Source organism: Macrobrachium nipponense, chromosome 35, assembly GCF_015104395.2.
Source record: "Macrobrachium nipponense isolate FS-2020 chromosome 35, ASM1510439v2, whole genome shotgun sequence".
Taxonomy (NCBI): Eukaryota; Metazoa; Arthropoda; class Malacostraca; order Decapoda; family Palaemonidae; genus Macrobrachium; species Macrobrachium nipponense.
This window is the reverse complement of record NC_061096.1, coordinates 29,579,521-29,603,744: the sequence shown is the minus strand read 5'-3', so window position 1 is coordinate 29,603,744 and position 24,224 is coordinate 29,579,521. Positions and strand designations below refer to the sequence as shown.

Sequence of the window (24,224 nt, the reverse complement as noted above, 5' to 3'; positions counted from 1 at the left end):
ATATGGTATTAGTAACTTAAACTACAAAAAATAGCCAAGGTAAACTGTTTTGTTATGTTGCTTCTGTCACAGTTAAAATCTCACACAACTTTGCAAAATAATTTTGGGGTTTATTTAAAGCGGCATTTCCAATATAATAGTTGGATTAAACAACACATTATGCATCAAATAATATTCCGTAACTTCAGTTACGCTTGCAAAGACTTATTCTAGGTTCCACCACCAGTCTATGATTCCTTATGCCCAAACCAGTCCTTTTATCTACCGCATCCATGCTCTACTGAAAAGATGCATCTACTGGGTTAATGATTTAATCCGGTCACGGCAAGTTTTCTAGATATTACGGTTTAAGGGTGTTAGGTGAATGCCATGTATATACGGTATGTGTTTGATGCTACACAAATTGTCCTTCACTTACGCTGCCTTCTTTCTGCTCGGCTACAACTGCTTTGATTCTTGGGCGTTACTGCAGGAGAGGCTGCAGGAAGACGAGAAAATAAGGTGAGGTCAAAGAGCTTTGGCCGTCGGGAGGGAACGCATAAACAGCGTTGCTGACAGGGTGAGACTCTCTATGTGAAAGCTTTAGGAATTGAGGAACACATTTTTAAAAACGTTGGATTGATGCTGTAGATACTAGGCTTTGATCATACATTCCACTTTCGCGGACTACTAGTATCTGAAGAGAAGCTACCAATTCAGCTTTAGTAATTACTGATGTCTAAGGAGAAACATTGTTAGTTAGTTAGTTATTTTATTGACCAAATTATACAATTATTGGTACAAATTTTTCCTCAAAGAGACAGTACAAAATAAACAAAGTGGACAGTAATCTCTTCTATTCTTGCAGGTACATGGCCTCCAAAGATAAAATACAACATCAAAATACAACAGTTACTTTCATTTTTAATATTTTTTTAAAGAAAAATTCTGATATACAAAACTACAGATACGTTTTCCGTTCAATTTCCAAATCCATGTAGATACTATAATCAAAACAGTGCTAGCAGCATATATTATCTATGTAGAGATAGGAATCTTGTAATCAAGCTGAGATAGATAAAAGAAGATACTGAAAAAATAATTCAATAAAAAATCACTCTGCAGTTTGTTTAGGCATTATGGGAGTATTTAGTTTTACATTTTATAAAGAAAAAAAATCAATATATTTTAGATTGTAGGTTTAAAAACCCTGAATAATTACAAGTAAAAAATTTCAATAAAAACGCAACTATGAACCTACCGCATATTGCTACAACTATGTCACAAAGAACAAAAATGCAATTACATATCAACAGCAGGATGTTGATGATAACGTCACATCAGTGACAACACTCATAAATCATTTTAAAAAGCTTCATTCAGTTGCACCTAATTAACTACGGAAGATACTACAAGACCCACCTACAACTAATACTGGGAAGGGAAGAGCCCAAGTACAGTGAGAGAGGGAGAGAGACAAGTTACATGCACGGAGCAAGGTGGGGTGAGGGGAAGTGAGTGATGGTGGGGGGGGGGGGGGGGGGGGAAGGCAGACGGGCTGGCAAACTTTTTCTTCTTCTTCTTACACACCGAAGGCGGGAGTCTATTAGCCGAAAATTACCGCTCGAAAGGTGTTTCGTCATAGAGAGGTCTCGTGGGGACAGATAGATAGATAGTTAGGAAAGTGTCTCGCTAATGGAGCGCGAGGATGCGTCAGAGGAATGCGGGAGGAAGTTTAACGTTGGATCGGAAAGAAGAAAACTTTTGGCGTTTGGAAAAGAAGAAATAGATAAAAGAAGGCGAATTAGGACTGAGTAATGGGAATTTTTATAGTTTGGCAAGGAAAATTGGGTGGAGAAATATGAAACAGGATAGTGATGGGATAAATTATATTTAGCTGGAAAGAGAAGAATTTAATAAAAAAAAAAAAGTTGAATGATTCTAGAGAATAATGAATGTAAAAGGTTAATAAGGAAAATTGTATATGTAAAATATTATATTGAAATAGATATAATATGAGAGCTTGAATTATATTAATGACACCAAAGAAATTAAATTTAGACAAATTAAACAAATAACTTTGTGACTTGAAAAATTGAACTTAAAGATATAAAAGGCAATGAAAGAGAAATCTTTGGAATATTTTGAGCTTAGAAAAAATTAACAAACACATGTAATTAAGGCCAAATATCGGCAATGAAGAATAAAGACGTGATCTTGGCTTAAACAAAAACAGAAGGAACTTCCAAAGAAAATCAAGAGGACCATGTGAGTGATTGCATCATTCCTCTGACGTCATCCATATAACTGATAAGTTGCCAATCTCATTTAGTAATAGGATATCTGAGTCTATATTGCATATATAATATTGCTCCTTAAAACGACAAAAGTTTTTCGTGTAATATTCAAAATTATTTGTAAGTCTGATGCAAAGTAAGATTCAGAAATGACAATTTTTTTGTTTTTTCGAAATATTCCCAGTTAATGTCAAAGGGTCAGAAAAATCAAAATGAAAAAATAAACGACGTGTGGTAAAAGTTGATGATGGTTATGTTAACATAATCACTACATTTTTGCTATACGAAGGAGTTGAGTATAGAATGTTTCTTTAACAGAATGTAATTTAAAAACTACTAAATCCCTATCGTATCATGTCAGAATCATTCGAATTGCATTTTGAAGAGGAGAGGTTGAATAAATCTCCATATAACTAAAGCCAAATTTAATTAAAAAGTCCTGCATGGACATTTCAGCTTTAAAACGGTTGTTGAGTTTAAACAAGGCCTAATTGATTATGCTGACATCTTCCAGTGACATGGAATATTTGGAAAATACACATTTACATCGTTCACTTTGCGAGTGAAAGACTCTCCCTTGGATTTCAACATCATTATTCCCACCTTCATTTTGGGACTCTCTCTCTCTTCTCTCTCTCTCTCTCTCTCTCTCTCTCTCTCTCTCATCTTTAAGGGAATTCTTTTCTCCCCAACCGGACGCACAAACTAGGAAGACCAATTACTGGCGAAGAGGAACAACGAAACTGACAATCGGAAAAATAAACCTGAAACGTCCAATTAACGGAGGATCGAATCGGTGATAAAATAAATAAATAAATAAATGAAATGACGCTGAGGAAAGAAATGGAATCGTTTTGTAAGAAAAAAAAAAAAAAAAAAAATATTTTTTTTAAATTTCGGGACGTCAAGATGAAATATTGATTGCCATTTCCTCGTAATTTGTCTTTTTTGCCACTCCCTTCGTGGACGAGTTTGTACATTTTGAGCTTTCAGGAAAGTATAGGGCCTATTCTTAACAGGAAGTAGATAAATAAATTCCAGTATCATCATTATCTTTTGTATTTACTGTGAGGTTTTCATGGGGGAGTTTAGTCAGTCAAAAAGAGTGAGAAAAATAACAGGATTAATACGAGTTGCATCGTAGTGATTTAAGCCGGCAGCACGATGTTGGCGCTCGACAAGGGCAGAAGAAATTCTTCATTGATTTTCATTTCCTATCCTGTTTTTCAAGGGATTTCAGTGGAAATCGTATCCGTATCCAAGAACGTAAGCGAATTGGGAAGTTAAGAGCTTATTTTTAGGCCTTTGTATGGTTACAAACACACAGACACACTCAGATATTATATATAGGTATTGCATATGACACTTGGATGTCAGACAGGCCATTTTTGTGGGAATAGCACAACCTCAACCTTGGGTACGCCAACAAAATGTATATCTCTCTAATTTAGTTGTCAGGTACAATATGCACACCTTACGTGATACGTAAACATTTTGTGGGTGTGTGAGTTTGTAGTTTTTTTTTTAATATATGCTAGTGCACACTGCGTCTAGTATCCGATAAATTCTAGAAAATAAATTCGTGCGTAGAGGTTTCCGATACCCCATCAATCTTGTGACCTGTCAAACGCGATAGAGGTTGAGTTATGAATCCTTAAGCAACTGACCACAGCCATGCATGGGAGCAGAATGTTCGTGAAAAGGGAGAAATATGAAAGAAATGGCGTTATTAAATGATGACGTACATCAATAGACCGGATGCAGGCTTGGCCATCTTTTATGAAATCTTTCCTAAAGACGTTATTGGAAAAGCTGGGTATCAAAGAGGCAGTTTCAGACTGGAAGAGGATCGTGGAGAGATGCTTCTTTACAAAACTTTGAAAAATTTCGAGATCTAGTCATTTTCAGTTCTCTGTCTTTCTCCAATTCCTGCTGTTATTATATTTAAGCGTGCACGTGCGCACGGGGAAGTTGAAGTTTGTTGTGTAAATAAAAAAAATCTAATTAAGAGTCACAGTAACCCATAGAAGTACTAAAGTTCTTCATATATTATTGAACGAATGCCTTTCGATTTTTTCCGTATTGGTCCCGCGCTTCTTGTCAAAATTTCACTCGGTGTGGCTGGATTAAATTGATTTATTAGTTTTTTGCTTTCTATCACTCATCACAAGATCACTCTTTCTTACTCAGTCTCTTTTTTTTCTCTTATGATCCTGTGTAAAACATAAAAGAAACAAGCGGCCTATAGTCCATATAGTTAACAGAAAACCGAATACGTTTGGAAGTCTTGCAACAAAGTTGAAAGGAATTGATACTTCAGCCACTCGAGGGTTCGGTAGCCGAAGAAATGAAAGGGGACCAGAGCTGTCCTCTTGTGGTAGCCACTCGTGAAATTGTCATCCACTCGAATATCTGCGGCAAAGATGAAAGCTCACTGATCATTCAGTTAACTAGTTAACTAACCTATGAGAATGAACGCATATCGTGTATAAAAGGCGGTTGAGTTGCTTTGGCATCAGGTATTCTATTTTTTACTTTTAAATTTTATCTAAATGGTGACCCAGTCGTTTCGTTTAAAGCCCAAGCATTGCTAAAGAGACCAAGTATGGTTCGTTATAGTTGGAATGAAATATAGATATTTAGGTCATAGCCAAGCGCTGGTACCTTTCAGGTCATTCAGCGCTGAAAGGAAAAATTGAGAGTTAACAGGTTTTAAAGGTGCAACAGGAGGAAAACCTCGCAGTTGCACTATGAAACCATTGTTAGCAGCGGGTGGAAAGTAAGATGGAACATAAGAGACTAAGAACGGAGGTAAAGTAAAAGGAATGAAATGGGTAGCAGCTACGTGCCGACGGGACGCTGCAAAGAACATTAAGTAATGCCTACAGTACACGCGGGAGGCGAACTGACGATACTTCCCCGGGTCGTCATAGCTGGAAGAGAAGTTCAGTGACCGAAAAAGAACAAACCAAATCCTATTTTAAAAATTATTCTAACATCTACATTGACAAAGAAGTCGAGCATTGTGGTGGAATGAGCGGGGCGTGGCCATTCGAATGTCAAATTACTAGGAACCGCAACAATTCTTCTCTGTGCTGTGTTTTCTTCGCACACTGCTTTTGCGTCTGTTATAGTTCCTGTTTATCGCTGTTCTTTCCTAAGAAACTGTTGCATGTATATTGTCGTAGTCATTCTGGAATGTCATTTGCATGATAATGGTGTGTGCGTTATCATTTTCTTCTCTTTTAAGAAACTCCTAGTTCCAAAAGATGTCTGGAGTTGTTGTTGTCACTGTTCCTAGAGTTTATTTCTTTTTTTCATTTTAGTATTTCTCGTTTATTATTAACAGACAATCTTTATACAGTTAATTCTTAAAACATCTTTATGCAAATAAAAAAAACACACGCAATACGAAACTTACTAAATATAGAGGCCAATGAGTTGAGTTTACGGATAAAGCATTCATTAATCAGTAATTAAAAACAGGGAGCTGGCGTAATGAATAGATCTTAAACACTGGAAGTGCCACATCATCCCGAACAAGGTGAATGTATTGTTGTCACAATAGCAAAAGCAGAAATTGTGAGATTCGAATTGTCAACAGTGTGTTTTCTTGGAATGTCTGGAAAGCCTCACAACGAGAAGTCCAGGCTGCATTACTTTGGTTTTACCATGCTTTGTTTTAGACACGCACACACACACAATATTATAATATATATATACACAATATATAATTATATATATCATATTATTACATATACAAATATATATATATATATAGTATATATATAGACGTTGAGTCGAAAGATCTTGCAGAAAACTCCGTTGTTTATTTTTCCTTCGTGGCTTTATACCTTTATTTATGGATTTATCACGTTCCAAACTTTCGTTATTTCATTACACACACACGCACACACACACACACACACACCACACACACACACACACACCACACATATATATATATATATATATATATATATATATATATATATATATATATAAATATAATATATATATACTCACAGCATTTTCATAGCCTGCACGGAAACACAGTTTCCCATGGCAGTATGTTCAGAGTTAAGTCACCTATTATGACAGTTATAAATTTGGTTTTAAAGGTAAGACGTAAACCATTAAAGGCAAATCCTACCTTTCAGTTTATTTGCAAATGAAAAAGACGTGTTTGTTCAATCAAGAAAAACTGGATAACTTTGCTGGGAAACAAAAATGTCTGTCAACGTAGTTGAATGGTGTTGTCATATCCCTGGATTTCTGGTTCATTTTTCTTTTCGGATCGAGTCGTCGCGTCGTCGCCCTCCCCCCCCACCCCCCCCCAAAAAAGAAAAATTGTTTACAAAAAAATAGTCCACAGTAATAAGAACCCTTGCGAGCTCAAAATAGGAATTGAACTTTTCCGTGTCCAGATAAATGGCTCTTCTATGGAACAAGAAAAGCCGAGATACTTTTGTCCCGAAAAAGAGAGAGAGAGAGAGAGAGAGAGAGAGAGAGAGAGAGAGAGAGAGAGAGAGAGAGAGAGAAAAGATGCGTTACATATATATATATATATATATATATATATATATATATATATATACATGCACATATATACATATATATATATATATATATATATATATATATATATATATATATATTCGGGAATAGTAAAGATGCAACATAACTCGATGTAAAGAAGAAATTGATTCAAAAGAGTCTCTACAATATTCATAATGGAAATTAATAATCATATCCCAAGTAAAAGGTTTCATTTATTGAAACTTTCATATTCATTGCACTCAGTAAAGATTAGCTTCTAATGACGACTGTTATTCAAGGACAGACTGTTTGCAATTCAAGGACAGACTGTTTGCAATTCAAGGACAGACTGTTTGCAATTCAAGGACAAACTGTTTGCAATTCAAGGATTAGATGTTTGCAACAAATCAGAACAGGAAACGTTTGCAATTCAAGGATAGGACTGTTTTGCAATTCAAAAGACAGAACTGTTTGCAATTTCAAGGACAAACTGTTTGCAATTCAAGGACAAACTGTTTGCAGATACATTCTCCCCTCTGAGAAACCTCAGGAAGATAAAAGGTTATATCTATACTAATATTTAAAAAAAGGAAATTGAAACCGTATGCTAATTAGGTCGAATAATTAATGAACGTGGAGGGGACAATTTTCAGCGCAATGTTTCAGCACAGATGCATTAATGGGGGGGGGGGGGGGGTGCGGTTGCTGAAGAAATTAAATCCGTACAGGGAGGAAGAATATTGCTGTGAAGATAATCTCTCGGAAGTGTATCCTTGGCAGTCATATACGAAGTACAAAAACCAAACAGCCATTCATTCTGAGTCAACATGTTTACTAATCGCATTTGGAGTTTGAACTGCAGGATTTTTCCCTCGACATTGCAATGCAAATGGATGATAAAAGGTAAATTGCATGCTGAAGGAGATCAGAAAAGATTGATTTTTAATCTCCAGCTTATTCTCTCTCTCTCTCTCTCTCTACTGAGTTTATCACTTTTAAAAGGTCTTAAAACTATCACTACCCTTTTTAATGCGGAGAATATTCAAGTAGTATCCGAAAGAAAATCAATATACAAGGAAGGTTTGATTACATTTTTGTGGTTACGTCAGTCAGAATGATATTCGAATTAAGAAGTAAGACAATAATGTGTATGTACTATATTATTAATATATATATATATATATATATATATATATATATATATATATATATATATATGTGTTGTAATAATATGGATATATAATATATATATATATATATATATATATATTATATACATACATACATACATACATTTTATATACATACCCACATACATAGATTTTCACAGTGCTCACATTAATATCGTCTTTGTGATCCAGAGATGGGTCTCCTGAGATCTACGTATAGTTGTTATCAGCAGCCACTGGTGGCGCCTTTCCCTCCTACGCAAGTGGAGGAAAGGGCTTCGGCGCCGTCGATTCGTTTGTAATATCTGTCCCTTGTGTTTACTGTTCAACTTTGACCTTTAAAACGATAAACCTCTCCAGATGCTACTAGGCCTTCACCACTTTCCACCTTTATTAGGTGCAGTCAGCCAAATTGGCGATATTTTCTAGTGCTGCACTGCTTCGTTCACGGTTGCTAGGACGGCGGCATGGATCTCGGTTTCCTGCCCTCTGGCGTCACCACTTTTAAATGAGTTCTAGCGTTTCCTGGGCCGTAGGACAATGGGCGTGAAACTAGCTGCATCATCCTTGGAGGATTGCTGAGAGACGAGAATGCTGGTCTCTTGTAGTGCCAACCCTCCAAAGGGGAATGGGTACATGGAATATATATATATATATATACATACCATATATATATATATATATATATATATATATATATATATATATATATATATATTCACATGGGGTTATCCTCGACGTTGATGAAGTTGATAGCGAGAAAGCAGCGGTCCTAAAACTCTTGGAAACGTGTGTTTTAATCAAGTACTAATTAGTACGGATATCGTTCAATGACAGATTCTGTCATAACTTGAATAGTAGAATCCGCAAACCCACTCTTCTCCTTGCCAAGTCTCCTCATCACCAAAAGTTAACTAATTTCCGTCACCCAGCATATTATTTCCAAAAAGCTAACAGACGAAGTGATTCTGTCTCCCATTTCCCCTTTTTATGTTACCCACGGGGTCATAAAAGCTCCTTAACACCAGTACAAGTTCCATTCTTTCCTGTCAGATGGCAACATAAAGCTAGATTACTTCCCAGGTGGGATGGATAATACTTTCCGAGTATTGTCGTGTTTTATTCTCGCTTTACGCAAGATGGGGGTTCTTCACATTTGTGTTGCACCTTACTGATAATGTCTACTTTTTTTTTTTTGGAACGGTAAACATCGCTTTTTGGGGTGGGGGAACTCTCTCTCTCTCTCTCTCTCTCTCTCTCTCTCTTTTTGCGGGGACGGTAAATATCGGCAGACGATGTCATGTCGTGATGGTGGAAGCTAGCGTTGCTCTCCACCCACCAGAAGTTACACAGAACGGAGATGAATCTATAATGACGTTGGCTATGGATATTTGCCGTCACCACAAAAAAAGGCGTAAATTGTTATTTCATAAAATTGTCGACTAGGAAGGAATTATGGATAAATTGTTAGATCCATCTAATTGATTAGTTATAACTTTGCAAAATAGCCTCTGACTAGCTCGTTCTTTATTAATTTAAACAAGTCTTTGTCGTCAAACATCAATCCAAGAAGAATTCATAATAAAATAAACATGAAATCCTTCATGGCCATTTATTCTAAGAGAGACGAGATTTAAGGAAAATATCATTTCATTATAACCTCTACTAGTTTGAAAGAAATTAAGAATATCCTATATACAGAGAGACGCTGACTAAAATCCAAGAACTATAAACTCATTCAAGAATGAAAATATTCGTAATCCGATCAACCCACTCGTAATTCTTAATATTTCCATGTCTATTTAGAGCCCTTTAGGATCTATCGTACGTGCGAGAGTCATAAGTAACGGTAAATGAACAAATCTTTATGCTTAAAGCAGACAGTGTCAAAAGCAGGAAGGGATTAGCTCTTGGAATTATGAGGCGTACAAACAGTGGCTAAAAAAACTCACAAACAGATATGAAGATTTGTGAGCATTAAAAGGATGGGTATATTGGAAGCATTTGATGAATATACCTTAATAAAAAAAAAAGCCCCCGTTCCACAAATAGCATTCTCTTTATGAAATAACATTACTCACATCCATATAATATCTCCACCCCACTGCGATTAAAATCTTAACCAATCATTATTTCCCTTTTATAGCTCCTTTACCTCAAACACACATTCATTCTCCCAGGAACCCTTTTTCCATTACGCTTCATTTTTCCCTCATAAATAAAAGGACAGATCCTTAAACACTATCCTCCAAATGCAAATGTAATAAAGGTGTGAACCCTCGAGATTCGGAATAACAAAAATATCTGTAGATGGAAGGGATGCACATACTGTGTTGAGAGAGAGAGAGAGAGAGAGAGAGGAGAGAGAGAGAGAGAGAAGAGAGAGAGACGAGGAGGAAGAAGAAAGAGAGAGAGAGAGAGAGAGAGAGAGAGAGGGCGGGTTAAAGAGGATAGAGAGCAGAAGCAGTAGGTATTTCCCTTAATCCTTAAATTGATTTCGCTTCGACCCAAGATTCCGATCTAATCGCGGGTTTATGGGGGTCACCCCCAGTGTCTCGATTTCTCGCGCTCGACTTAATGAAGATATAAATACCGAGCCTGTTTGTCGCCACCGTGTGTATTATGTGTGTGTGTGTGTGTGTGTAGTATATATACCTATATATATATTAGGTAGTTTTGGTCAATTATTCGCTCGCATAACCGGATAGTCATGCCTAATTATTAGTGATACTTGATAAGTGATTCATAGTGAATTCGGTATTTAACGATTTTGTGGTATGGTATATAGAAATATATATGTGTAGATATATATTATATATATATATATTAATATATATATACATACATATATAACACTATATATATACTTAACAATGCGATATAATATAGAATATATATATAGGTAATATATAGAATAATGTATATATTATATATATAATGTAGGTATAATATATTATATATATATATATATAATTATATAATATAATAATATATATATACACACACACACACACACTATATATATATATAGATATATATATATATATATATATATATATATAATATATATAATATATAAAAAGAGTTGATGCCACTCAGAAAAGCAACGCTAATGGAGTCGGTGCATTATAAAAAACTAAATTTTTGTAAATGCCACATATTTCGCCCATGACTTATGATAATCACACGACGTCTCAGATTCCATGAATGCGACGTTCGACAGATGAACTGTAACGAGACGGTAAACGGATATCGACTGAAAGGCAATCGGAGCTTTGGACTCTCGAGTAACATTTGAATATTCAAGAGCAATATGTAAGAGGTTTATCAGTGACGCTCTTCCACAGTAAATGTTTCAAATGAAAAAGATAATTTTCGCTTACTCGGGGAGTAAGCCTACAAACTACTTTGTTGTTGTTGTTGTTGGGGGGGGGGTAGGAAAGCCTAAAAAAGGTCTGGAAAAGGTGTTTCGTGTTGAGTTAAAGATATAGGAATTTTAGGATTGGATATTTATGATTTATTTATATAATGAAAATGTAAAAAAATAACAAATGTGCGTGTTAAACAGTAGAAAACAATAATTTCTAATATAAAAATATATAGCGTGTTTTCTTTAATTTTCGATAGTGAAACAACGGCTGGCTGTTTGACCGTAGATTTTTGCACGCGCCTCGAGTAAGCTGGAGGTCGGATCACGCCTTGTTCTATTTTAGTTCCTGAGGGGTAAATATATATGACTGTTTTGAGCCCCTGTCCTCTTCTGGAAATGGATGTACTTGAATTCTTCTTATTTTCATCTTTGTCTGTTTCATATCTCGTTTATGGAACATTCTGACCATTTTCCTTTTCCAAGGAAGGTTTTTCCAATGTTGTGGCCAATAGGAAGGGCCGGCCAATGTCCTAATCTAGCGTAAGCAGGAAGAGAGTCAGAGAAAGGAGAGAAAGAAAAGGCATGACTCTAACCCTCTGGAGCAAGGGATATACCGGTTATTTTCAGACAGAATATTTAACTCCAAGTATAACGTGTGTTCTCTGTAAGGTATTAGGAACAGATGAACCTGTTGAATATAAACGGTATTTAGATCAATTTTGTATTTATCTATTTTTAAATCCATTGGTCAAAAGCAATGTATTACCCCGCAAAATTGAAGAGGTGGATGGAAATGAATATTCTAGATAAAGAGATTTTACCTGTCAGTGGCTGACAGTATGATCATTAATAAACGAGATTATTGAAACAATGATTTACATTTACATAATTTAATTCAAGATTTTTCAAACAAGCTCAAAATGACAACAGTGCATAATAAGATTGTCCAGGTAAAGAACCGGAATTAAAGAGCTGCTTAGTAATTTTTCCCAAAAAGCGGCTCAGAAATCTAATCGACACTTCACGACACTACCAAACAATAGCTTAAAGAAAAAAAAAAAAAAATAGCACAGCGAGATTTTTCAAACACTGTCAACATTACAACATCAAGGAACGAGATTTTCATGAAGAAAGGGACAAAATTATAGTAGTTTTCAGCGATTTACACAACAATAGCACGTGCAAAATTGTACAAGGAATACTTGAAGTTAAAGCTTGTTATAATAAGGCATCTAATGTCTCTTCTAGATATTTGAGAATTGAGTTTTTTATGATGACTAAACTAACTGTTCAACTCCAAAGTTTCAACAAAACACCTGAATATTTTCTACCAAATGTCTCCCAACTTATTAAATGGTATAGCGATAAAACGTAAAGATAGACACAAGAAGCCTTTATTTATCCTAACTTCGCTATTAGAGGAAATGTGAAATAAAAAATGAGACAAAAGCTTCTGGAATAACCTATATAGATTACGGAAGGCAAACTAATGTCATCAGATATATAGAACGTACATATCTGAGTCCCGAGAATTATCTTATGTAATAGTCACAGTAACCTTTTAACTCCTGGATTTCCTAATCTGTTTTCTTCTTCGCTTTCCGGCTTAGGGTGACTCAGGTCTGCTACAGTTTATCGTACTTTGACTTAGGAAAGCTACACTATCACAAGCAGCAAGAATTTCTGTCGGTCAATTAAGAGCTTTCTCATGATGGGATTTGTTGTTTACGTACTTGCATATATACATAAATTTAAATTGAATATTCCTTGCAACACATTGATAGGTTTGCCAAATGGACAAGAAGGTAATTCACTCTTCACACACACACAAATGTAATGGAATTTTAACTAAAAAACCTCACTAATCTTTTTTTCAGACCTCACAGTGACTACTTTTGCCGCTCGCACCAGACCCCCTAAGCAAGATTCAGTAATGGTCACAGAAGCTCATGTCCCAAGGCATCAGGCGTTCAGAGGTGGTCGCTCATCGAAAGACCGTTCGATGGTGAGTACCCTATCCAATTAACAGAGCATGTTAAATTGATTGTGATTGGTAAACTGCGACATCATGTTAAATTGATTGTGATGGGTAAACTGCGACATCATGTTAAATTGATAGTGATTGGTAAACTGCGACATCATGTTAAATTGATTATGATTGGTAAACTACGACATCATGTTAAATTGATTGTGATTGGTAAATTACGACATCATGTTAAATTGATTGGGATTGGTAAACTGAGACATCATGTTAAATTGATTGTGATTGGTAAACGGTGACATCATGGTAAATTGATTGTGATTGGTAAACTGCGACATCAAGTTAAATTGATTGTGATTGGTAAACTACGACATTATTTTCGTTTTCATTTTAGATGATATCTCAAATGATATTCAGATCGAATGTTATCATCCAACGAAGAATGTTTGCTTAGTTGTACGAATTTTACTTACGGTTTACATTTGGAAACCTAGATGGCTTTGTAAATAGTTTGTCAAACGTACGGATGTACGAACATTAGCGCTTATATATATATATATATATATATATATACATCGAGCTACAAATGTCCTTTAATATCTAATTCGCTCTACCTCGGAATTAATATATCTCTGTATATGTTAACAGAGAGAGAGAGAGAGAGAGAGAGAGAGAGAGATATGTCTGAACATATCAAATTTCGCTGTTTTGAAGATGGTTTGATCCCATGGTGATGAGAAGCAAAGGTTTTGTAAAAGCTGTGCCTACCTTGGGAGCAATACAAGAATTGGGGGGAGGGGGGGCAACGTCCAGAAAATGGGAGAGTGGGGGGGCGAATCGTCCAGAAAATGTGGAGAGATATTGGAACGGTGGGCGTTAGTATGCAAGACGCGAGGGGTTGCTTGATAGAGATCAAGGTGAGTGGCGCATTGTAGGTATATGAAGCGGTCGAAGTTGTGAGTTTCTGTACTCACAGTTCATGTTTGATTCAGCAGTTAATGGGTGAGTTTGAGGTGACTGTTGATAGGTTCTCTCCCTTTATAAGGGAAGTGGTTTACTTTTATTATAACACGAAGAAATATATATAATATATATATATAAATATATATATATATATAATATATATGTATATATATATATATATATATATATATATAAATATATATATATATATATGTGTGTGTAAATGATGCAGAGAAGGAAATAAAAAACATTCGTTTTATTGATAGGAAAAAAAAGCAAGGCGTATAATTAGCAGTTAGATTGAGAACATGAAGCCATTAGTTTGCAGTCCCACTTGGCCAGGGTCATACGCAGAATAACGAAGTTAAAACCAATTTCGGGAATTTCCACTGACAAATGAAGTCGCATAAAATCCCACTTTGCCAGATGCACTGGATTGGATTATCCTTTAATTGCGAAGCATCGTGCGTTTCATAACCGGCATTTTAGCGTGACGAGGCCCTGTCATACTGTGTTTAGAGTCGTGGATTTGTAAGATAAATTTTGATGAGTATCTGCAGCACGTTAGTCACTAACATAGGTAGGTTTGTAGCTTTAGATTACCCGGCCTTATGCCAGCACGGGCCTGTACCCATTGAGGACTTGTGAATCTGGGTTTGGTATCAGTCATGTTGTGAATCTTTGGAACTCTGTACAACTGAGATTTAAGCTTAAGTAAATAGGTCCACATCAGCAGACTGATATATTATAGTAAATAGGTCCAGAGCAGCAGATTAATATAGTAAAGGTTCACATCAGCAGACTAATATATTAATGCTTAACAAAATCGAAATTTAATTGTTAAATGAAAATCAGTTGGTGAGGAACCGCAGGTCAATAAGAATAAGACAACGACAGAATTTTATTATCGTGATCTGCAGAGCTATGAGGAGTAAAGGAAAACTGATGGGTCTTTATCACCATTTTAGTTTTTATCATTTTAAACAGATGTGTTTGTCTTGTTTCTAACCACATCAAGCTTCCTCAAATAAGCCACATATTTTTTTTTTATTAAGCAATACAACTAAGATTAAATTATTTTTCAGGGTACCTGAATAATTAAATAATGTCTAGTTTGACTGATCAAAATTTGGAGTTAGAATGACAATATCAGGAATATTAAACAACAAAAATGCATAAGAAATAAAAAAAAAATGACAAACGATATATACTGCTCGATAAAATGAGCAATAAATAAAATTATTATAAGAGATTTTATTTATTGTTATTCATCAGCTTTCCACAATTCTTTAACGCGTGATACATGCCCAGCTCTTAATGACGAAATTCATAAATCCATGCAGTGCCGTAAAGACGAAGCTCCCTTCACCTTGACAGTGAAAAACAAAAGCCAAATAAAAGAAGCAAATACGCGAGAAACAGCATTTGCAAGGGAAAATAAAAGCAAACGAGAAAAAACGCGTCAAAACTCGAGTATTTCTTTCCGTCGTGGCCAAAGGTGCAATAAAAATGAAAAATTGTGAAAGGTAGTACTGGTTATCAAAGAATGACTGAAACTGGTTTGACCACCTACCATTTGGTACGATCGTAAGGGGGAGGGGTGGGTGTAGAACACGTTCTTCCTGATCGACCGATGCACGTTGTTGAACACAAGCACACTGAATTTTTCTTTAATAGAATGTTTTATCTTAAAAACACTTGATTTAGTTCATTTATTAATTTATTCCAGTATAGACGTTTTAATAAAAATTTTATCTTATTCTGGAAAGCATCCTCGCCAGCGACGTTAAAAGCTTCATAAAACAGTTCAGATTTTGTCGACAGTCAGTCGCATGACAGTTTGGACATCTCTTCAAGGAAATTGACTCTCGTCGAACAATTAACTTGTAAATCACTAGAGATTTCCATCTATTTTCCCCCCAAGTTCAGCCGCAACAAAAACTTTTCGCGCGACGCGCCTCCTCGTAAGTTTCCGCACACTGTAATTACATAGAAATCGGAGGGCAACAGCAACTGAAGCGTTTTCAGGGTAACAGTCACATCGCAACAGCGTAATCCAGTCGTGTAAAGTGATTTTTAACGTATTGCTTATAAAGTATTGCGACGTCGTACAGATGCGCCGGATGGTGGGAGGCGAAGAGATGACGTTTCGACGCCAGATGCGATCACCACGGGCGATGTGGCCAGACTGACTGTGTCTCGGAGTCTCGAGTCGGAACGATGGGCCAAACCTTTACTACAACTGGATAGGGTTTGGCCTCGTGGATTCTCTCCCCCTTCCCTCCCGAAGCTCCTCTTCCCCGCCCCCTATCCCCCTACCCTGGCGGGCTAAGGAGGAGTTCCTCGAGAAGGGTAGTCGCCGTCAGCCAAAATGCTTGCGTCTAGAGGAACGCAGAGTTGCATTCGATGTACATCTAACTATAATGAATCAAGCGCGTAGCCTTTATTTATCTACAAAATCGTAGCCATTTCTCCAGCCTACTGTTCTCTGATGTTATAAGGCTCAGCACTGTGGTGAAATGTTGCTTGAAAATGCTTTATCAATAATAATGAAATTAAAACTAATTATTGTTGTAGTAGTACGGTTTGCGTCTTGCAGGACCTCTCCCCCCAGTATTCTAAGCTGTGCCCTTGCATTTGTAAACAATTGGAGGCGGCTTGTGTTGCTGGGAAAAATTGATTCAAGAATTCATGAGTTGTACGATATGGGCACATTCTCCCACGACGGCTAAAGAACCGTAAACATTCCGTTGCACATACGCGAATTTCTCTTCCCTCGGCGCTGCCAGATGTGTCGACTGCAGTTTTTTCTACAGACCACAGATTTCATCTATGTTGGGTATTTTCGTCTATATTCTCTTTTACTTATATATATGGGGAAACCTTGTGTTATCGATTAAAGTTGCAGTGCATTTTATTCATACAATGCTAGTGTTATAGTCGGTTATAGGGGCTGAGTTGCCGCGTACCTAAATATTTCAGCGGTCTCCCAAAACTCAGTGAATGTAATGTTGTTTTAGTCACTGGATATCTAGGCAATTTTAGAAAGTAATTTTGACAGGCACAGTGTGTAGGTTAGATATATTGCCTTTACACCCAGCTACATACGAACGCAGTATTAGTTAACAGAATAAAAAAGAAATATATATATATATATATATATATATTTTTATATATATATATATATATAGTATATATATATATATATAAATATAATATATATTTATATATTTCTTTTTTATTCTGTTAACTAATACGAACTCAGTATTAGTTAACAGAATAAAAAAGAAATATATATATATATATATATATATATAGAAATATATATATATATACATATATATATATATATATATATATATATATATATATATATATATATAATATATATGTGTGTATGTATATTGATATTGATATGATCTTTAAAGAAACCTTTATCGTATTAAGTTACTTTGAGGGATCATGTCGTTGTGAAGAGAGAAGACTAGAGAAAATAATGCATTCATATAAATGTGTATATGAATTAAATTTTTTTTCACCGTAGTTTTTATTAGTCGTCTGGATTTATAACTGTTCAACCTTAATCATATACATTTTCACAAACTATCGTCGTCTGTTCACGCCAAAGTAATAAATCAGTTTCTAAAAATTGTGACCAGTTTTTTCAAGTTTTTTCAAATTGTTTTGTTTATTATTATAGATTATTAAATATTATTATTATTATTATTATTATTATTATTATTATTATTATTATTATTATTATTATTATTATTATTGTTATTATTATTATTATTATTATTAAATTCTTTCATTTAGAAGTTAAGTGGTCGTAGTATTATATTACACAATGGGAGATGAAGAAATATACTGTTCCTTTATGTCTACAGAACAAGTTGTTTAAACGAGTAGTGGTGGGAGTAAAAAATTAAGAGTTGATCCATTTTTTGAAGAACAAGATGTCATATCGTTCCTCATCACATTGTCGAACAATGGCCGCCAAATATTCTTGTAACTTAAATTGACAAGTGAAAATGTATTGCGAACGAATATTCGATAAGGTGGCTTATATTTTTATCTATTAAAAGTTTCGTACCGCCCCCGTACAGGCCAGAAGCAAATAAAGTTCCCCAAAACTGAGGTTGAAAACCCGACAAACAAAAAGTGGTTACTGCGTAACTTGTGTGAGAAGTTTTGCTGTTACTCGGTTATTCATCTTCCTGCAGTCTACTGCGGTTTGATATGAATTTGCCATTTCGAGTGAATGTACAGTAATTCCTGATAAATTAACAAAGTTGTATGTTAGAAATTTCATCTATTAACCTTTACGCCTGCGAAAAGGAAATATTAAACTCCTTCAAAGAGATATATTTTAATATGAACTCGTTCTTCAAAAAGAAGAAAAAAAAATTAGAACATATGCTCATGACTTCGCCCCATGAACAATCTAAATGTGTTATTTTATGTTCTCGCTACACAAAAACTTGAGGAGACTCAGTAAACATAATATCTTACATTCAAAGTAAATAATAACTCATGGATAATGTGGAAAATGAATCGCTTTCTTTGTGCAATAACAAAAATTAGGAAAGTTCAAGAAATATTAACAGATTTTGAAAAGACCGAAAGTATGATTTTTCTTCGAAACTCACCAACGTGGGGATTTAATAGCTCTCCTAAAGTTTATATTAGAACGGCTGATTTGCTGCTCCCGTGAAGAATTATTTGATTAAATTACGGTAAAATCTCTGACAGCTTTGTTGCAATATCACTCTTACAAAATTAAATTACCTAAGGTAATGAGCCTCACTCCCTTTTATATTTATTATTATAGTTTAGTGTGATGTATGTCCTCCCTGTTTGTTAATATTTCATTTCGTCATATTTAATGGTTGTATAACAATATGAAATGACGCTGGTTCAGAGGTTCAGCGCTTATCGTTTCACAGAAATTGGAAGGCTGAAAGAGAGAAAATAATTAATAGATGTTGGTGAGGGTCGACTCTTTACTACCCGTCAAGAGATTTAGTTATTATTTAAATTATTCAGACCACCTGTTATTCAATTCTGTGTCACTTTCACGATGTTAGTCGTATGCGTTGTATTCGTTTTACCGTTTTTTTTTAAAATTTCCGCCTCTGTAATTAGTCATCACATCTTTCACAAGACGTTCTTCTTTGTGTCAGCCTAGATCAGGGGTTCTCAAACTTTTTAACTCCTCGGCCCCCTTATGGAGTTTCAAATTTTCTATCGACCCCCTAGAATAGCATTTAATATTTCAAAAAAAAAAGGCAGAATCAGTTAGAGTAGTATTAGTTTAGTACTTGACATTCAGTATGATAAAAAAGTAACATCTAGTAAGAAAATATGTTTGGAACTTTAGATGTACGAGTATATGTAACTTAATTCTCCGACACGTTAGTTATTCATCGACCCCCTTTTGACCCTCTGACTATTCATAGACCCCTTGGATGATCCTATTGACCCCTGGGGTCGATATCGACCACTTTGAGAACCCCTGGTCTAGATCCTAATACGGTATATATTTATTTATATATTTATTTTCTAATAACTGCTTATGAAAATTTATTGAAACATCAACATGGGATGTTGATGTTTGAACTGTACCTATTTATGAACATTTATTCAAACGTCCCATGAGGCTGGTCATACTGGTCATACATTGGGTGACGATCACTCTGAGAATGAGATTTATGTATTCATAAGCCTTTTGAGATGCCGTTCTTATAGGCTGTTTCTGGATACACAAGAATGTTTGTTTTAAAAATATTGTTTTAGAACTCATCGGGGAAAAAAGACAAGAAATGGATTAAATTTTAAGTTTTTGTTTCTGATGATATATCTATGAAAGACAGCCGTTGTATAAAGTGGTATTCTTATCTAATTATAATTCATCCAAAAAACCCTCCCTTATGCCAGTCATTGGCTTTGTTTTATACACTTCATCAGCTTAATCTCTCACCTCTTAATTAAAGAGTCCAACGGCCCTGTTCTTCAGCAAAGACAAGGGTATTTCAACATAAAAACCTGGTTCAATCAAGGGTATTATGTAAACGTGCAAGATGTGTTTGATGGGGTAAAGTATTTACACATACGAGATGGAAAGAGATAAAAAAAATCGTTTTACCAACACTTGAATTCAGCAAATTGTGTTTCAGAATAAGAACCCCGAATTCCATTAAGGAAATTACGCACACTTAGCAGATGTGCTCCATACATGCGACATAGAACGGTTGTATATATTACAGACTTTAGAATTTGTTGCAGAACAAGAAAACACGGTTCCATTAAGGATATTATGTTCTAAGATTACTTTTTAGAAGTTGTTTTAAGGACAAAATTGTCAGCTTAGATAAATTGTTTCAACTATCTGATAGACTGGGATGACACAGCTGACGACCAGTTATTTTGACACCTAAAAATCATTGGGGTCAGAGAGAGAGAGAGAGAGAGAGAGAGAGAGAGAGAGAGAGAGAGAGAGAGAGAGAGAGAGAGAGAGAAATCTGAAATGGTTGAAATGTTAAACCAATAAGAAAGTATCCATCTATTAAGGATAGTGATGAGCACATCCTGGTTGCTTGCATATATACATATATATATATATATATATAGATATATATATATATATATATATATATATAATATATATATAGTATGTGTGTATATAAGAGATCCTCACGGGAATATGAAAGAAGTGGGTACCAAGACTTTTATTCCAAGGCCATCTTCAGGGTCCCTTGAAGATGACTTTGGAATAAAAGTTGAAAGTCTTGGTACCCCCTTCTTCATTTTCACGTGAGGATCTCTTATATACTTCACCCACGGGACCATTGTGGAATTGAAAGATATATATGTATATATACATCGAGCTACAAATGTCCTTTAATATCTAATTCGCTCTACCTCGGAATTAATATATTTTCATATATGTTTAAACAAAGAGGAATTTTTTAGTCGATAAGAGATTTGTCGGCTCCCGAGAGCAAACCATCGAAACCAAACAAATCCAGGACGACAGTGAAGCTTTAACCCACACCGCCACTGCAAGAGGCTACAAGTTTATGCCGCCTCTCACCTACAAATACCTGTCGCTCTCAGATATTCGTTGTTTGGAGACGGCATCAACCCACCTCGACCTCGGTAACGTTGTAGGGTTTTGTCAGCACGTAGCCATTATATAAGTCATATCACATTACTGTGATTCATATATACATACATCGAGCTACAAATGTCCTTTAATATCTAATTCGCTCTACCTCGGAATTAATATATTTTTATATATGTTTAACCGAAGGGGCGGTGTGGGTTAAAGCTTCACTGTCGTCCTGGATTTGTTTGGTTTCGATGGTTCGCGCCCAGGAGCCGACAAATCTCTTATCGACTAAAAAATTCCCCTTTGGTTAAAAATATATGAAAATATATTAATTCCGAGGTAGAGCGAATTAGATATTAAAGGACATTTGTAGCTCAATGTATGTATATGAATCACGGTAATGTGATATGACATATAATGGCTACATGCTGACAAAACCACTACAACGTTACCAAGGTCGAGGTGGGTTGATGCAGTCTCCAGACAACGAATACTTGAGAGCAACAGGTATTTGTAGGTGAGAGGCGGCATAAACTTATAGCCTCTTGCAGTGGCAGTGTGGGTTGAACATTCACTGTCGTCCTGGATTTGTTTGGTTTCGATGGTTCGCGCCCGGGAGCCGACAAATCTCTTATCGACTAAAAAATTCCCCTTCGGTTAAACATATATGAAAATATATTAATTCCGAGGTAGAGCCAATTAGATATTAAAGGACATTTGTAGCTCGATGTATGTATATGAATCACGGTAATGTGATATGACTTATATGTATTATTATATATTGCTACTTTCAAAATGCATGTTTTCCCCTCTTTGAAATGTCATGTAGATTGTGCAACATTTTTTCAGATTCCTAGATAGCTTAGAATAGGATGTTTTAAAATGTGTGTTCAGATTTCGCATTAACGTCTTGTAAAAGAATATATATATAACATAAAGAGAGAGATCCTTGTCTTTTCAAAGCTGCAAATGTTTAACTTTTATGTCAGCACTTTAAGATTAGAGTCTGCGAGATCCGTTTGCTTCCCTGCTCTGTCAGCGCGTTTGATAATGAGCTCGACTCTTTTTACGTGGTCATCAAAATATGTCAATCTTAATTATCGTTTACCCTCCGTTTCAATCGGGTACGTATCTGTTGAGCAGTCTTGTCTTGTACGCGTATGCTTTAATCAAAGCCACGTGATGTTTGCACATTATGTGTGTAAAATTGCGTCAGATTTCAGAACTTTCGAGAAGCTTTCGTGCCTAGAACGTTTTGAGACATCTGCTCTGTCATTTCCATAAAGGAAGAGATATTCATTCGATCTTAAGACCTCGAGGCAGTTAGATCTCCCTCTCTCTCTCTCTCGCTCTCTCTCTCTCTCACTCGACATCGAGATTATATTAACGTAAACGTAAATTTGGTCACTCATAACTTGTGAGAATTCTATATTTGATATTTCTTAGAATTTATTTAGTTTATTTAATTTCTTTTGTGGAATCTGAACAAACATTTCGTAACGGGGCGCCTGGTTTTTTTGTGAAAGTGTAATATACAAGAGAAAGAAAGAAGTTGGTATACAAAAAAGGTAAAGTGTGTTATATTTTTATTAGTCGCAAACACTAATAATGATAGGAGTGTGTTTAACTAATAACGGATAGGAATTGTGTTTAACTAATAATTGATAGGAACTGTTGTCTGTTACGAAGGTTTGGTAAAAACTGTTGGTTACAGTGTTTTGAATGAAAAAGATTTACACTTTTACACATTGCTGATATTTTTTGTGTTTGTGTCTGTTCCATTGTTTGTGCACTTATTCATTTTCTTATTGAAGTGTGTCTTTTTGTTTTATATTTTCATTTACATTCACCATTTAATTGACTTAGTTATTTTTCATTGCTTTATCATTGCACATTTAATTAAATTTAACACTTGTGAATTGATTTGCATTTACTTAGAATTCTTTTCAAGTTTTATTGTTGTTTAGCACTTGTGAATTAATTTCAAATTTTCAATTATTGCCTAACACTTTTGAATTTTGATTGAATTAATTTTCTTGAATTTTGTGATAAATTAATTTTGATTTAATTTTACTTAATTTGATTCAAGAATTAATTAAACTTACTTTGTTTTCAAGTAACGGTAATTTTCCCTGATATTGTGAATTTCACTTATAAAATTTTGAATTTAATAATAAATTTTTGTATTTACAATTTTTATAAGTGTTTTAATTATTACACCAGTATAAATATATTTAATTATGACTATATTTATGATAGGTAGAGACATAGAGTGGTAATTGATTTGCTTTCCTTCAATTTAATTGAAGTGACTTAGAACCAGGGAAGTACTTAGACTTCTGAAATCAGGGAAATACTTAGAGTTTTGAAAGTTGTTGATGGAGTGATGCCCTTTGATTAATTTAATTACTTACAAGATTACCTCACACCTGTTTTGATGAACTTAGTCTGATTTTCTGCAATACTGGTAAGTGTTAAGGGATCACTGTTGCCTTTAGAGTATTCAGTCGTTTAAACGTGTTATGAGGGTTCAGGTGTCTGGCTTTTGGTGAGGTAATATTTGATGCATGGTAACCAGATACTTGGCACTTCGTAACAGTATATATAAAGGTCCAATAAAAACTTAATGTAGTGGTGATTCTTTTATTAGCTTTCGGGAGGGAACGTTCCCTTCCCTCTTTCTGAAAGAAAAGCTCATAAATATTCTCCATTACTACAAGTTTTAATTGGGCATCTATATATTTATAAATGTGGGTGTGTGTGTTTATGTCCGTGTGCAATTTCATACGTTGTACACTTTCACGACTGTATGTAC

General features: G+C 35.1%; 1 protein-coding gene and 1 long non-coding RNA gene across 2 annotated transcripts in view; one reads left to right on the top strand and one right to left on the bottom strand.

Moving 5' to 3' along the window:
• LOC135208152 (uncharacterized) overlaps positions 1 to 16,523 on the bottom strand; it is a 110,427-nt gene extending 93,904 nt beyond the window's left edge. Inside the window, exons 1-2 of the mRNA XM_064240293.1 lie at positions 15,872 to 16,523; positions 419 to 478 (exon numbers count right to left, since the gene is read on the bottom strand). The gene's annotated coding sequence lies outside the window, so the exon portion shown is untranslated. The remainder of the gene's footprint in view (positions 1 to 418; positions 479 to 15,871) is intronic.
• LOC135208541 (uncharacterized) overlaps positions 1 to 24,224 on the top strand; it is a 462,510-nt gene that overhangs the window by 154,627 nt on the left and 283,659 nt on the right. The window contains exon 2 of the long non-coding RNA XR_010313188.1: positions 13,232 to 13,359. This is a non-coding gene — a long non-coding RNA (uncharacterized LOC135208541). The remainder of the gene's footprint in view (positions 1 to 13,231; positions 13,360 to 24,224) is intronic.